The sequence below is a fragment of the Prunus mume genome, linkage group LG7 (assembly GCF_029339155.1).
Source record: "Prunus mume cultivar Tortuosa linkage group LG7, ASM2933915v1, whole genome shotgun sequence".
Lineage (NCBI taxonomy): Eukaryota > Viridiplantae > Streptophyta > Magnoliopsida > Rosales > Rosaceae > Prunus > Prunus mume.
In genome coordinates this window covers 20,141,585-20,157,890 of record NC_142704.1, presented here as the reverse complement: position 1 = coordinate 20,157,890, position 16,306 = coordinate 20,141,585, and the positions used below count along the sequence as shown (strand labels likewise).

The window sequence follows — 16,306 nt, the reverse complement described above, 5'->3', positions numbered from 1 at the left end:
GCTCTGCCGTTCAGCAACCTTGCAAAAACACCCAAACCCTTGCTTATCAAAGCTGTGTAGTGCGAGTCAAGCCGAGACTAATCGCAAACCCCAACTCAAAACTGCCGAACGGCAAGAGACATGAAGGGTTCTTTATACTATTCTCACCAATCCCAAACTCCAGCTTCCACGTTGCCATGACCTAGTGGAAGGTCCAAGCGAGCAACCTCTCCAACCCTGTTGAAGACATTATCCAAGCCCAAGTGTTGCTCAGTGAAAACCTATGACCTAGGCCCTCCTAGCACACCCGGTGGTGAATGACAAGCCCACGCATCAACTTTGGCTCGCTTGCTGAACGGCAGCCGGGTGACACAAATAGAGACCCATGAGTCTTCCCTTCAACAAAAAAAAAAACAAAAAAACAACCCTTTCCGAACGGCAAGGTCTAGGCAAAGAAGAAATGGATCTTGCTTGGGACCCTTACAGCCTAGCCTCTTTGCCGAAGGCCTAACCTTTGCCCAAACCTTGGGCTCACCAAGGAACCCCTCCCAAGGCCTTAGCCCGATGATCTTGAACCTATGCCGAACGGCAAGGGTCATGCCTCATATTCCAACGGCTCACATACACTTCTTGCTCCTCAAGACACTTGCTGAAGCCCCATGACCTAGGACAACTTTTCTTTCAAAAGTACCCAGCTACCGAGTATCCCAGAGGCTAACACAGCTTTTATCATATCTACCAAGTATTAACGCAACTTCTAACTTGCCAACTTAGGGGACTAGGGACTGCCCTACGGCTCCCACTGAACCTGGAATGCTTGGTCACGATTACACAAAAAACTCACAAAGTTCCCAACCCAGAAGTTTCTTCTTGGCCGCGAACTTGGAGGACTAGTGTTTACACCATAATCAACCAAGCATATCCAGCCTCAAAGCGACTAGCACCAGAGGCAGACACGCATTCTCCTCTGCCAAAGAAAGACAATCTTCCGAGGTGCCAAGCACCTGCCGAAACTCCACTGCTGAAGGTCCCAATTGCTAAACCTAATCTCCATGACATGTGTCACCACCGCAACGACTAGTAAAAAGGGTAACTACTTTCTTACCTTTTACTATTACTCTGCTAAAGTTACCCCTCTTAACTGACTTAAGCATCGGAGAGCCTTGGCCGCACCACCGGTGTCCAGAAGCTTAACGATCGCTTCTCCTATTTTGTCTTCTGCAGGCTAGCCTTTATTGAAGGTCCAGACCCTTTCCCTGCTGAAGGTAAATCTCCTTTTCTCTAAGTTGACCCTCTCCGAAAAAGAGCATCAACACTTATTATTATACATATTGACTTTACCTAAATATGGAAACAAAAACAAAACACCTTTAGCTAGTTGGACCAGAAGATATTTGATATCTTTCTACAATGAAGAATTTTGCACACAAGTGAACGACACTTTCCAAGTTCAACTTCCCTTTTCTTCTTTGAGAAAAAAAAAAAGTACAGTGCAGAGAGAGATAAGAAAAGCAGAAGAAGAAGAGTGAGAGATGGAGTTCTTGAGCAGTTTCTTTTATCTCATCCTCACCTGGACATTGATCCAAACCATCCTCTATTCAATTTCAAGAAGTAAAAAGAGCTCAAGCCCAAAGCTTCCACCAGGACCAAAACCATTTCCATTGATTGGAAACCGCTTCAACTTGGTGACAAGCCCCACAAGTCCCTTGCCGAACTTGCCAAAAAACATGGCCCTCTGATGTGCCTAAAACTAGGCAACGTAACAGCCATTGTTGTTTCTTCACAGCCATGGCCAAAGAAGTCCTCCAAACCCATGACCAGTTCTTATCCAACCGAACAATCCCCGATTCGATTCGAGCTCATGATCACCACAATGTTGGCCTACCATGGATTCCAGTTTCAACCCTGTGGAGAAACCTTAGGAAAATATGCATCACCGAACTATTTGCCAATAAAATGCTTGATTCTAACCAAAACCTCAGGTGCAAGAAAGTGCAGGAGCTCATCGGACAAGTCCACAGAAGCAGCCAAGCTGATGAAGCATTGGATATTGGGAGGGCAGCCTTCACAACAACACTGAAATGGCCAGGGAGTTCCAAGAGATGGTGTGTAATATTATGATGGAGGCTGGGAAGCCAAATTTGGGGGATTATTTTCCTGTGCTTAGGAAGATTGATCTCCATAGCAGAAGGCAGAGGATGACAGAGTACTTTGGGAAGATTTTGGATCTGCTTGACAACATAGTCAACCAAAGGTTGAAGCTGAGAGAATTGCCTGGTTCTACAACAAAAGATGATTTGTTAGATACCGTTGTCAACATTACTGAGGAAAACAGTGAGGTGATCAATAAAAATGAGATCTATCATCTGTTAATGGTCAGTGCCATAATCTTCTTCAAACTGTTTGATATTTTTAGTTTTTTGTTTCTTATGGTATAAACAATGCTTTGTCCATGAATAAATTCCAAGCACACACAAGTACAGATAAGTGAAAGTGGTAAAACATATTCAAAAATGCAAATTACTTACTGTCTCAGTCACTTTGAGACTTTCAATTGCTTAAGATTTTAATGGTTATGTCTACTTATAGGTTCTATTTGTTGCTGGATCAGACACAACTTCATCCACATTCCAATGGGCAATGGCAGAGCTATTGCACAACCCTGAGGTTCTGTCAAAGGCCCGACTAGAGCTCGAACAAGTAATTGGCAAAGGCAACCCAGTTGAGGAATCAACCATTGCTAGACTGCCTTACCTGCAAGCCATAGTCAAAGAGACCTTCAGGTTGCACCCTGCAGTTCCTTTGTTACTTCCCCAAAAGGCGGGAGCAAACGTAGAAATCGAAGGATTCACAGTCACAAGTGCTTGTTAACACATGGGCTATTGGCAGAGACCTCGGCCTCTAGGATGAACCAAATTCATTCAAGCCAGAGAGGTTCTTCGGGTCAAAATTGATGTTAAAGGCCGGAACTTTGAGCTTATACCGTTCTTAGCTGGACGAAGAGTATGTCCTGGATTGCCATTGGCAATGAGAATGCTGCACTTAATGTTGGGTTCTCTTATCCATTCCTTTGATTGGAAGCTTGAAGATGGGGTCACACCAGAGAACATGAACATGGATGATAAGTTTGGCATCACCTTAAAGCAGTTCCACCGAGTCCCCCTTGCCTCGGGCTGGGAATTTTTGGCAAAAATTGGTTTCAACGGTGAGCCCAAGCAAGGGCTGGAGTGGGTCCCACGCAACTTCGGGCTGGTCGAAGGCTAGTTCAGCCGAGGTCCAAAACTCAAGTCCATTGATTTGATTTTTTTCTGTTGCCACGTGGCGTCGTCTGGGCTCTCCAATGTGATGTTTTCCTTCAATCCAACGGCAGCCAATTTTTTGCAATAAAATACTGGAAAAATTCAAAAAAAAAAATTTTTAATACCCAAAAATTAATGAATTTTTTTCTATAAATACCAGCCAATTTTTTTTTCAAATTTATCTGAAATTTGAATTGAAAATTTTATCCGATTATGAGATATGAATAGTATTGACATGTAGGAACCCGAAAATCTTATCCAAAAATATTACCCAAATTAATTATTGAGGTAAAAAAAGTTGTGAAAAAAATTAAAAAATGAATAGTAATTGCCCTTTGCCATGGCAACGGGTGGAAACGAAAAATATTATTTGCAAGGGCAACTACTATTCACTTGAATAGTGGCTGCCCTAGCTCCCCTCTTGCCATGGCTAAGAGCCCCTCCATCGATGAGCCCAGCCCGAGGCTAGGGAAAAAAATTGCGTTCAGTAGAGCCCGGACTTCGGGGTATGGGACCCACCAACCCGGGCCCGAAGGCAAGTTCGCCCGAGGTCCAAAGCGTGGGGGTGGCGTCGGCTGGCGTCGACATGCGAGGTTCAATTTTTTTACGCGCCAACGGTAAAAAATTTGAACCAGCGTCGTGCGACGCAAGCCCAATGGTGGAAGCCACGTGGCACGCCTTGGCTCGATTTGATTCCACACCTTCATCCAAGCGGTGGCGATTTTCCAACAATAAAATTATGAAAAAAAAATTGAAATTTTTTAAAAACAAATACTAAAGAATTCTGATTTTTTTTCCTATAAATACCTATAAATACCCTTCACTTTCAACACTAATTCTCATACATTTTATTCTACTTCTACAATTACTCAACATTTTTTTCACTCTTCACTCAACATTTTCTTCACTCTTCACTCAACATTTTCATCTCTTTCACCTTGTAATTTTATTTCTTATTTTTATGGCTTCTTCTATTGAAACCGGAGAGGCGTGGAGCACCATGAAAGATGTTTCTTTGTGTGAGGCTTGGCTCCGAGTTTGTCATTGTCCCGTGACAGGCAATGAGATGAAATTTTTCCATATGAGGAAAAAAATTCATGCCGAATTTTACGAAAAAATTCCAGACTCGCCTCGTACGGAAATGACATTGTCGAGTAGGTGGAAACTTCTCAACAAAGAGATGGCAAAATAGAGAGATGTCTTGGCAAAAGCGATGAACTTGTATAGAAGTGGGGAAAATCGTACTAACGAGGTAAGTATTTTGTAATTTTCGTTTTATTAAGTTTAATGTCCTAATATATATATGTTGTTAATATTTATTGCATTTTCAATATTTTGTTAATATTTCTTGCATTTTCAATATGTTGTTAATATTTCTTGCATTTCCAATTGTTTCTTCATATTTCTTGCACTTCCAATTTATTTGTAAGGTTAATTGCATTTCCATTATTTTTATTTTGTTACTTGCATATCCAATATATTTTAAATATTTATTGCATTTCCATTTTTTTGTTAAATAGCTCATTCAAGCACAGATGTGGTTCGGTGCAACCGGGGGTGGCAAAAAAAGTTTCACCCATCATGAATGTTGGGAGGTGGTGAAATATTGTAAATGCTTCATAATTATTCCCACGGGTCCCGACGTTGTGTTAAACGAGACGCCTCTCCGTGATGCAACGACATCGGATTCACCTCTCGATTCCCCTATGAGTGAAGACTCACCCATCCAAAAGGAACCGAGGCCCATTGGCCGAAAGGCTGCGAAGGCAAAGAAAGCGGGTAATTCAAGCAATCATAATTCAAAGTTTTTGGAGGAAATTGCAAGGCAAAACGCCATACAAGAATTGAAATGGAGCAGAAAGCGCCAAGATATGGAGGTGGCAATTCAAGCCGAGTGTGCGAGAAAAGGAGTATTTGCGCAAAAAAGATATGGAGAAGACGGATCGGGAAACTATGGCGATGTGTACAAGCCATATGTCCCCTGAAACAAAACAATATTGGAAGCTAGAACGAAGGGATGTTATGAGAAGAAGACTTTTCCAGGAATGATGGGCCTAGCAACACGGATTGGTTAAATGATCAAAACAATTAAATTAGTTGGCATACCTTTTATGTATTTTTATTTATCATGTTTTGTATTAAAGTTGGTGTACTTCATGTATTCTATTTTAGTAGTAGTAATTCTTAATGACTTGTATTGGATTTCTTTATTTAATAAACAAAGCATTCAATAAAAGACCATTTTATTCAACATATTCCATACATCAAACAAAACAAAATTCAAAATTTAAAAAAAACTACAAACAAGGCACAATAATAAATAAAAAACAACACAACCAAACCATAAGCAATAGTAAACAACACAACCAAACCATAAGTAAATAAAATATAACCAAAGCATCTATGCTCCATCATTCATCTTCATTCCCTTTCACCGCCCATATATGCTTTATCAAGTCAAGTTGACGGCTTTCATGAATATACGAAGATTGCATCTCTGTATATCGATCTATCATCCGGGTCACCATACGATCGTCCCTCACCAACGGTTCCGGCTCAATCGGTTCTCCATTTGGCCCCATGTGCCTTTCATAAATTCGGGTCAAGGCCATGTTTATTGGATCCGGTTCATAGACCTCACCAGCATCATAATTATACTCATCCTCCACAATCATATTATGGAGGATGATGCAAGTCATCATAATGCATCGGAGGATCTCATCATCAAACATACGGGCCGCACCTCGAACAATCAACCATCGAGCTTGAAGGATGCCAAAACACCTTTCGACATCTTTCCTGTATCCTTCTTGATAGGTAGCAAATAATTTTTGCTTATGGGATCGGAGATTCGGAATGGATTTGACAAATGTGGTCCACTTTGGGTAGATACCGTCCGCTAGATAATACCCCGTCTGGTAGACTGTATTGTTGACTTGATAAGTAATATTGGGGCCTTGACAGCTCAAAACATCGTTGAAGATCGGAGATTGACCCAGGACGTTGAGGTCATTTTGGGCTCGGCAACTCGAAGAAAGCATGCCAAACCCATGTGTCGAAGCCAGCAACGGCTTCCAGGATTATACTTTTTGTGCTTTTTCTATTTCCGTAATCACCTTGCCAGGCAGTTGGGCAATTCTTCCATTGCCAATGCATGCAGTCGATGCTACCAATCATTCCTGGAAATCCTCGAGCTTCGGCTTTTTGTAAAAGCCGTTGGAGGTCCTCAGGAGTAGGTCTACGCAGTAGTCCATCTTGTCTGATTTTCAACTGCATCACAAAATCTTACCAAAGCCTCCAACGTAGTGGACTTCCCCATTCGGGCAACCTCATCCACTGATCAGCAGATGCTCCATACGCCAACATTCATTATAACAGCTGTAAGTTTTTGCTCCGGAAGAAGGCCCAAAACCCCAATAACATCACACTTTTGAACAAAGTATGCATCATAATTACAAATATCATGCATGACTTTATTGAACAAATGGGGTTGCATTCTAAATCGCCTTCGAAAATCAATATCAGAGTACAAAGCAGTTGGGATAAAATAATCTTCCAAAAGATTCTTACCGAGAATGCCTATGTCTGTCCACATTCCGGCGACGGCCGACTTGTGAACCACGGCGGCGACCTTGGTTCTCTTCCTCTTCCATTGCCACTGCTATGAGAACTTGTTCATCGACTTGCCTCTGCAACTCATTGATTTCATCGGCTCTACGGTTTCTCTCCTTTCTTTCTCTCTCTTGCCTTTCCAAGCATCTCCTATATTCTTCCATTGAGAATGAATGGAGTATGAATTCTAAACTCTAAGAAATGAAAATATTGAAAGATGTGGTGTGAGAGGTATGAAGTGAGCCTCTGGTTTTATAGAAAAATTTGGCAAGATAGAGATGCCACGTGGCTTGATTTGATTGGATGAAAATCTTATCTGAAATTTGAATTTTGAAATTCATCCGAAATTTGAACCCAAATTTATCTGAAATTTGAATTTTGAAATTCATCCGAAATTTGAACCCAAAAATCTTATCCCGAAATTTTATCCGATTATGAATAGTCTTGACAAGTAAGAACCCGTAAATCTTATCCGAAAATATTATCCAAATTAATTATTGAGGTAAAAAAAGTTGTGAATAAAACAAAAAATGAATAGTAATCTTAGCAAGGGCAATGGGTGAAACACAAAATTCGGGACATTTTGGAAAAAGCAAAAGGAGAGAAAAATTTTAAAAGAAGCAAAATGGACAAAATGCCCTTATTTATTTTTAGATTTCCTAAGGAATCCAATACATTTCATGTCTTTGATTTGAAAGTTGAGTGGTTTTGTCTTTTTGAAAAAGCTTTTTTTCCAAAGTGAAATTTTTATGTCTAAAACCTAAAAAACCTTAAAGGGCAAATGGGTGGAGTTGCTCTAAGGGCAAATGGGTGAAGTTGCTCTTAGAGATTTCCTAATCCTTGCGAGCTGTCCCTCTTTGTAAATTGTAAACCTCATGTTTGCATTAGTATTTCATGAAATGTTATTGCTCTATCGGCTTAATAATATTAATAAATAAATAATTCTTTTTTTCTTTTCTTTTTTTATAAGTAATTCATAACAACTGTTGCTATAAGTCGTGACTTTAACCAAAAACTAAAAGCCACAACCCCACAGTTTACTTGTTTAGGCAAGATTTCATTCTGCTGGAAGTCACCACCATTCACAGAGTATTCACTTATATTAAATACATGATTAGAAATGGCCCGCTTCTTAGCAAGGGAAGGCTCTTTTTGTTGTACAGCCAAATCATTCAAACCGATAAACTCAGATGGAAAATACAATTTTCAAAGGGCAAATCTGAATTTGTTTAAAGACACTCCAACAAGCTAGCACCATTGGATTGATGAGAAACAACTACGGTTGCAATTATTAGTTAGTAGAACAAGTAATGTTGGGTTTTCTCTGTGTCTGGAAAATGCAACTATGAAATGAAATGCAATGCAAAATTCCCACACTATTTCTTCAGGCCAAAACTTATCATACCCCTTTATGCAGGTGGAACAATCACACCGGAATATAACACCATTTCAAGGACAAAAAACTTGGGTAGGAGTGCCCTGCCACGTTGCAGGTATCGTCCAGTTAAAACATTTCAGGTGTAAAGAACATGAATCATTAAAAAAAAAAAAAAAAAACAAATAACATATGACATGTTACTAGAGAATTACTGGAAAACTGCTTCCACTTGAATATAAGAGCTAAATGCAGTCTGCTTCAGTAAACTTTTTCTTTTATTCAGATAAATAGAGGAGGTTCGTTGCAAGTAAAAAAGAAAGACAGATTGATAGTAAAATGCTATAAGATAGATATTGAGGGTGACAAAACCAACTACACTAGTACAAGAGATAAAGGGAACTTTCCATGGTTCCATCAGGTTCTAGCAATTCCTTCATTCTAATGGTAATTTGATAGCTATTGGACTCCTAACTGAATATTGATCAGAAACCCATGTCAGAGATCCCTCAGCATACTGAACAACTAGTGGAGTTTTATCTGATGTTCAGGCCTGCAGCAGAACTCAAATGGGATGCAGGAAGAACATGGGGGTCAGTGTAGGTAGTAAAGCCTTTCTGTTCTTGGTTCACAAGAAGCATGGCGGCTCCACCTGCAGCTTTCACTACTTTTCCTTGATCCAGTCTACTTACTTCCATACCTCTCTCACAGAAAACTGCTTTTCCTTTCACATTAATATCTTTCAGTGACCCATTGTTACAGTTTTGAGAAAGCATTTGACCATTAATGCCGGGTTGAACCAAAGGAAACAATTTGGAGTTTAACCGTTTAGTAGAATTAGGCTGAAAAATTGACTCCCCATCAAATTCATCCCCATTTCCAAGTCTAGCTGTTGCTATTATGTTTCTATCAATGGTGCTTGCTCCTACAGTGAGAATCCAAGGAGCAGCATTATATGCACTACTGGAGGATGGGCCAGAATTCCCAGCCGAACAAACCACAAAAATTCCTCTTGCATTGCACTGAAAGCAGCCAATGCAATACTGTCTTCAAACAGTTGACCGACATTTAGAGAGGTCATGGAGATGGAAATCACATCGACACCATCCTCGACGGCAGCATCAAATCCTGCAAGGACATCAGTACTCGAACATTCATAAAGAGAGCAGACCTGGTAAATTGCAAAGTGAGCATGAGGCGCTACGCCAGAAGCAGTGCCATTGGCATTGTTATATAGATTGGCACCTCTCACAAAATTCCAGCAGCCGTGCTAGCAGTATGAGTGCCATGGCCTATCTCATCAACTGGTTGAGCACTAAAAGTATGTAAAAGGTTGTCATAGACTTGGAAACTTCTTGCACCAATGATCTTCTTGTTGCAGACGAATGTGCGATTAGCTGTCTGCTTGAAGTCACACCTGCCTTTCCATCTATCTGGTGGAGGAGACATTCCTTCGTCCCAAAAGGAAGGATGATCTGGTAACACGCCGGTGTCCATAACACCAATAATTACACCCTTGTCGAAATTTGATTTTTTCCAGAACCCCTTCTCCGGGTGCAAGCCCATAGAAAGAACCTCTTCTTTCTTCTCCATGGCTTTCACTTCCTCTGCTGTCAGTCTTGCTGCAAACCCAGTAACCACATGCCGGTATGAGTAAATCAACCGTTGCTGCTGGTGCTCGGTGCTTGCAGTGGTGACAGGCAAAAGTGACTGATACCACCTGTGCAAACTTTCTGATTGCATAGAATGCAGACCCTCTGGCTTGTGGACATAAACAATGTATGTCTGGAGGTTGTTTTGGCTCAGTGAAGCAACTTCTCCTTCTTGAGCTAAAGAGACATGAAACATGAAAGCTATGGTAAAAAGCAATATGAACTTCCTAATTGGCAACACTCCACACATATTGTTCTTCTTTTCACTCAGTGTTGGTTGAAGGTTTGAAGAATTACCATTTCAAACCTCATGGCTGTATAAAATAGAAAGGGCTTTCATTGTCTGCAGTTTGGACTTGTAAAACAGGCTGGCAAGGTTTATATTGTTTAAAGTTGAATGAATAAAGTTTTCATGCTTCAAGAGACAGGCTTTGGGATTATTAATTGTAGATGAATGGTTTATTTGTCGATTTGTTTCGGCATGTAGTTTATTTATTGATTTCGGTCCATGGATTAATATGGCCTGCTCAATCACAGTTTTAGTTTATTCATTAGTTTTCTATTTCTTAAAAATACTGCATTCTCTTCACATACCCCTTCAAATGCTCAAATCTATTACAGTGGTTTCTATGGGACCATACCTTCTGCTCTTCTAAGGAACAATACCTTTTCATTTCTCCCAAGGCTTAAGGTCAAATCCTTGCCAATTCATTGAAGGAAGTTCTTATGAGAGTGATGGTTTTTGCCAAAAGCACTATGCAAAACTTATAGTAATTAGCTCATAGAAGGGGACTTGAGAACAATCATAGCAATGAAAAATCTTGGTAGAATAGCAGAATTGGTGGTTTTTAATAAACTAATCCTCAGAAAAATCAAAAAATAATAATAATAAAATTGTTTTGGCCAAATCTTCACTCTGAGAGGAACAAACTTGTAAAAAAAAAATTTGCTTGAAGGGTTGATCACTAACTTGAACCACTTGTGCATCATGCTCCCTATTAATAAGCACCCCAAAGGAAAGAAGCTCAAACATATAAATTTGGAAAAGCAAGAAACCCCATCAAAATTAAAATCTGAATCAACATGAAGGCAATATAAAAAAATTATTCAGAAAGAACATTGCACCTTGTCCCTCCCCCAAAACACCAACTGCAGCAATCTTGTGCCTTTGCCCTAGATGCTTCAAGTAAATAATAATCATTGGAAAATAGTTACCCATGAGAGGAAAATGCTGGAATTACCACTGACTCAGAGTAGAGTAGTAATTAACAAAAGAGTACAATACAATGAAACCCAGAAAAAAGGTTTTCTCGTTCAGGCGGTCCGGTAAATTATTTAGTATTATTAAAATAATTGTGATAACCTTAGCAACAAGGTTTCGTGGTGTAGTTGGTTATCACGTCAGTCTAACACACTGAAGGTCTCCGGTTCGAACCCGGGCGAAGCCATCGTACAATTTATTTTTAAATTTTTGTCCATTTCGCAATTAAAGTGGCATTCTCACGTTGGAGTCTAGATTTTTATTTTTATTTTTTTAAATTTTAAATGCAATAATGTGAGATGCATATCACATGCCAAGTGTCACTTATATTGGGAAAATAATGAAGAGAAACTTTTGGGAAATCTAAAATTTGTTCAACTTCTGGGAAGCCAAAAGTGGCTCTTATTTAGCCCTCCAAATTTGTTCAAATATGGCCCTCTAAATTTGGCCAAAATTTTATTTACCACAGTGAAGATGAGTTTTGCATTAATTTAAGGCTATATTTGGGATATACCATGACTGGAAATGGCCTTAACACAATAGTCTCATTCTCTATTTCGCATGCTTTTTACCTTCCAACCATTGCAAAGTCAAATATAAGCCATTTTACATTAGCCATAGCCTACTACAACATCCAGTGGCGAAGCTAGAATTTCATGTGTGTGGGGGTCTCTTATAAATTATAAAAAATCAAAAATTCAAACTCACAATACATACGAAAAATAGTGTGTATATATATCATATATGTCAAGAATTATATTACTTATTAGTTGCAATCATAATTGTTCTCAACAAAGGGATAGACAAATACGTTCTAAGCAAGAAAATTTGCAAGAGATAGACAAAAAGTAGCGATTTAGCAAATATCTTTAAAGCTTTTTTCCCCATTAAACCCAATAGAAAGAAAAAAAAAATCAAAATTTCACAAATTTTTTTTAAAAAAAAACTTAGGTCCCTTCATGCACTCATATCATACATGAAAAAATATTTTATGTAAAAATATTGACTAAGTATGAAAAATGATTTTTCGGAATAATCATTTTCTCAAGATAATTTTTGGCGGCTTTTATTCCTTACACATCAAATAAGAAAACTTGATTTTATGGGATTTTAGTATGAAGTATATATTGACTTAATGAGCCATCATTTTTAGCCTAATTGTATTTTACACTAAAATCGATTTTTCATATTTTGATTTGGTGGGAATTTGATTTTCTATTATTTTTATTTGAATCCAAATAGGGTTGTAAACTTAAGTAAATGGAGTAATATAAATAAATTAAAGTAAAAAGACAGAGACATTTACTTAAATGTTGAAAATGAAAATAAAATAATCTGTATACCTAGAGTGCCTTAATAGGGAGAAAAACTTTCCTAGCACGGGATACCAGGTAAGTAATCCACCTAAGTATCCTGACCCAATGAGCTTTTGACAGCTGTCAGCAAATAAAACTTGAGTTAAAAAAATAATAATAATAAATTGAAGCCTGTTGCTCCTCCATCCTCCGCCTACTCTGCAACTTCACCTTAACACTCACCTAAAAAAAAAATCGACAAACAAACATCTAAGTCTTCTCTTCCAGACCGCTGCTCCGCGCCACATCCACCAACGTCGTTGACAAAGTCCACACCGCCATCATTCATACTCTGCGTCCCTATCCCTCCTTCATGCTCCATCGTTGTTGGCTTCGTCTCCCTCTTCTCGTTGGCTCTCTCATCCTCACCTCTCTCTCTCTCTCTCTCTCTCTCTCTCTCTCTCTCTCAGGCCAACAACAGTGAACGAGACGACCTTGCCAGCCTCCAAATTTGAGGTGGCTGACTTCAGATTTATAGGCCAATATCTCCCTCTCTTTCTATCAACCTCTGATTTGGCTGATGCAAATAGAGAGAAAGAGAGGGAGGGAGGAAAAAAGAGAGAAAAAGATAGGGAGGGATGAGTGAGAAAAAGAGGGAGTTTGATTTCAGGAAAAAAACAAAAAAAGGGTTTGAGTTGCAGAGTATGCGGAGGATGAAGGAGCAAGAGGCGACAATTTTTTTTTTTTGTAGGTTACAGACGGCGAAATTATCAGTATTTGGGTTGAGAACATTGGGTCGGGTTGAAAAGCCGTTAAGAGGTTGTATCGAAAGCAGGTTAACCGTTAGCCACCCGTTAAGGAGGTTAATTCTGTAATTTTGCAAAATATTTTTATTTTCTTTTCTTCTTCCCCTTTTCTTTCTTCTTTTCCGTGTCTTTTTCTTCTTAAACCCTTTTCCTTTTCTTCTTCCTCTCAGTCTTCTCTTCTTCTCTTCTACTCGAACAAACAATGGCCTCCAAGGGCGAGTCTGTAGACTATGTATACTATGCTCCGATCCCATCCGAGACCCACACCCAATCCCAGCAAACCAGCAAACAGTCATCCACGACGTGTTTTACTTGCTTGAAGCTTTGGCTAGGGGTGTAATACCCTTTGATACTGATACGGAGGTGGAAGGGACTTTGGGGCTCTTTTTCTTCAAAATTCCTATCAAGGTAAACTTGCTATTGATTCAATGTAGAAGCTTTTAGTGGGTATTGATTCTATCTGAGTTGTTGGTTTTGGTTCTTCAAAAAAGCCAGAGATTGCGTGTTGGCTGGCTGGGTAGAGAGAGAAGCTGTGATAGACTAGTTGTTCCTTTTTTTTTTTGGTTTATTCTTAACGGGTTAAGTGTCGGATATTCGCGAATTGTAACAGTCGTGTTTGGGTCTAGTATTTGTCACCCGTTAACTTAATCGTGTCGTGTTAACCGTTAACAGGTTGACACGACCAAAACCCGTTAATTCAACCCGTTTGCAGTCTAGTTACAACTGCCAAGAGCTCATTGAATGGGGATACTGAGGTGGATTTCTTATTTGACATCCCCGTGCCAGGAAAGTTTTTCTCCTTAATAGGTCTGCCACAACACATCAAAACATAAAGTATTTGAAATAATATACATATAAAAATACATAACAGTATATTACTTTTTAAAATATAAAAAAAAAACTTAAGTGGGAGCCTAGGACCACACTGATCCCAGTCTGGCTCTGCGCTTGACAACATCCACTTATTTTACAACAATTTCCGTAATTTTTGCATGAGATGTGACTTGGGTTTTGTTGACCCAAACGGGTGGCTTTCTATTTAAGCACTAGAGGTATTGATTTTAAGTTATTTGGGCCCTTCAATGGGCTGAAGTATATTTTGTATGGTTTTATTATCTGGAAAGGCTATAATGAGGGCTTAAAGTGAGGAGGTTATTTGAGGAGGTCAAATCTCACCATCAACAAATGTAAAGAAATCATAGGACTTAAATATTTTAAATGTTTTGATGGTCGGATCGGTCTCCTCAAATAACCTCCTCACTTTAACTCCTCATTGTAGAAGCTCCCTTTATTATCGGCATGCCATTGTCAGTACTAAAAAGTCTAATCGGAAGTGTATGACTCAAACAAAATCAAAGCGAATATCTTGCGCATTAAAGTTAACTTCTCTCAAGTTATTATCCTCCAAGTAGGAAACTGGTTTGCATTAATGGCATGTATATTAATCTGTAATTGGATATGAGGAATTGAAGTGAGGAGGAGTTGAATTGAGGAGAATTAGATTCCAAATTCCTATTGAAGTTGTTTACGAAACCATATGGATTGAGGAAAGTTAGATTCAGAATTCCTATTGAAGTTGTTTATTAAACTATATGGAATTGGAGTAGGAGTGATACTAATTACTAAAATGTCCTCGTTGTTGGGTTAAAGTAGATAACAAATTTAGAAATTTGAAAATTGTGTGAGAATGTAATGGGTAAAAAAATTGAATTCCTAATGGGTTAGTTATCTAGGAATTAGAATATCACCTCCCACCAAAAAATTTTATTCCTCTAAAATCAAGAATTCAATTCCTAATTTTGTGTGGGCCCCACTTACTTTTCAATTCCTTGATGTGAAGTAAACGTAGGAATCCTCCATAGGTGGAATTCAATTCCTGATGAGAATTCCAATTCCTGATTATTAAAAACACCATAATTCTTTTCAATGCCTGGTTAATTAAGGATTCCAATATTCCACCATGTGATGTAAGAACTCAAAGAACACAGTGTTGAAATCGTAATTGGACTAAATAAATTAATGATGATAGAAATGAGGCCGAATGGACATTACAAACAAAAGAAAGTGAAAACAAGTCCGATCGGACGAAATACAAGTAAAAGAAAGGTAATTGGACTGAAATAACTTCAATTTGGACTAACTAGAATGAAAACACAATGAATACAAGTAAAAGAAAGGTAATTGGATTGACATAACTTCAATTGTACTGACTAGAATGAAAACACAATGAATCTTAAACAGTCACAGTTGGAAATGATCGTCAACTGAAAATCATACCAAATAAAGAAGAAACCAGAGCAAATAAACAAAGGATTTCATAAGAGTTTTTGACTGGAAACCAAAGAGTGAAAGCAGGAAGATTGTTTGAGAAGCTTGAGACCAAGTTGATCATGTCTAAAATTTATTTAGAGATTGTCCATGTTTACGTCTTCATTTTTTGATGATATGGTGCCCTTTACTAGCCAAATGACATTAAGAGAAATAGCTTAGGTGCTAGGGAACAACCTTCCATCTTTTCTTGCTGAAATTAAGCAGCCACATATTGACTTTGAAAATATGAAAATAAGCTAAATACCGAACAATTTAAGCAGGATTTGATCTTGCTTTGGACATAAATTATAAGTAGCATTTAATGCACCTCACCTAATCCTACTTAGCAAGTTAACCCACTTGAGAAATGGATGCAAAGGCTCTTTCTATTATGGACTTTGCAACCATGTGGCCATGTTTTGGTTATTAGAGCATCATCAACATAGTTTTCTATCCTATCATCCCTAGTTATTTTGACTTAAAAAAAAAAAGGAAGAGAGCAACTCCAGTAGGATCGCTACCTCGCTCGCTACATCTAGCAAGGAGGAGAGAGAAATTGAGCCTCGCCAAACTGGAAGTTGTGCGAGAGAGAGAGAGAGACCTTCATGAGGCCGATGAGGTTGGTTTTCACTTTTCCTTTTAATATATTTGAATTACAAGAGAGAGAGAAAGAGAGAAAAATAATAAAATGTTGGAAGAAACACCTTTTAAATAGTT

At 38.7% G+C, this 16,306-nt stretch overlaps 1 long non-coding RNA gene, 1 other non-coding gene and 2 pseudogenes across 2 annotated transcripts; 2 read left to right on the top strand and 2 right to left on the bottom strand.

The window, feature by feature from the left end:
- Positions 1-1,494: 1,494 nt before the first annotated feature.
- Positions 1,495-3,243, top strand: LOC103337357 (geraniol 8-hydroxylase pseudogene; annotated as a pseudogene).
- Positions 3,244-8,801: 5,558 nt separating this feature from the next.
- On the bottom strand, positions 8,802-10,167 carry LOC103337356 (subtilisin-like protease 4 pseudogene; annotated as a pseudogene).
- A 1,124-nt stretch (positions 10,168-11,291) lies between these two features.
- On the top strand, positions 11,292-11,365 carry TRNAV-AAC (transfer RNA valine (anticodon AAC)). The gene has a single exon. It is a non-coding gene; the product is annotated as a tRNA-Val (tRNA).
- Positions 11,366-12,419: 1,054 nt separating this feature from the next.
- LOC148915705 (uncharacterized) lies at positions 12,420-13,214 on the bottom strand. Its single transcript, XR_016122023.1, has 2 exons — positions 12,717-13,214; positions 12,420-12,614 (listed from the first exon to the last, which is right to left on the bottom strand). It is a non-coding gene; the product is annotated as an uncharacterized LOC148915705 (long non-coding RNA).
- Positions 13,215-16,306: the final 3,092 nt, after the last annotated feature.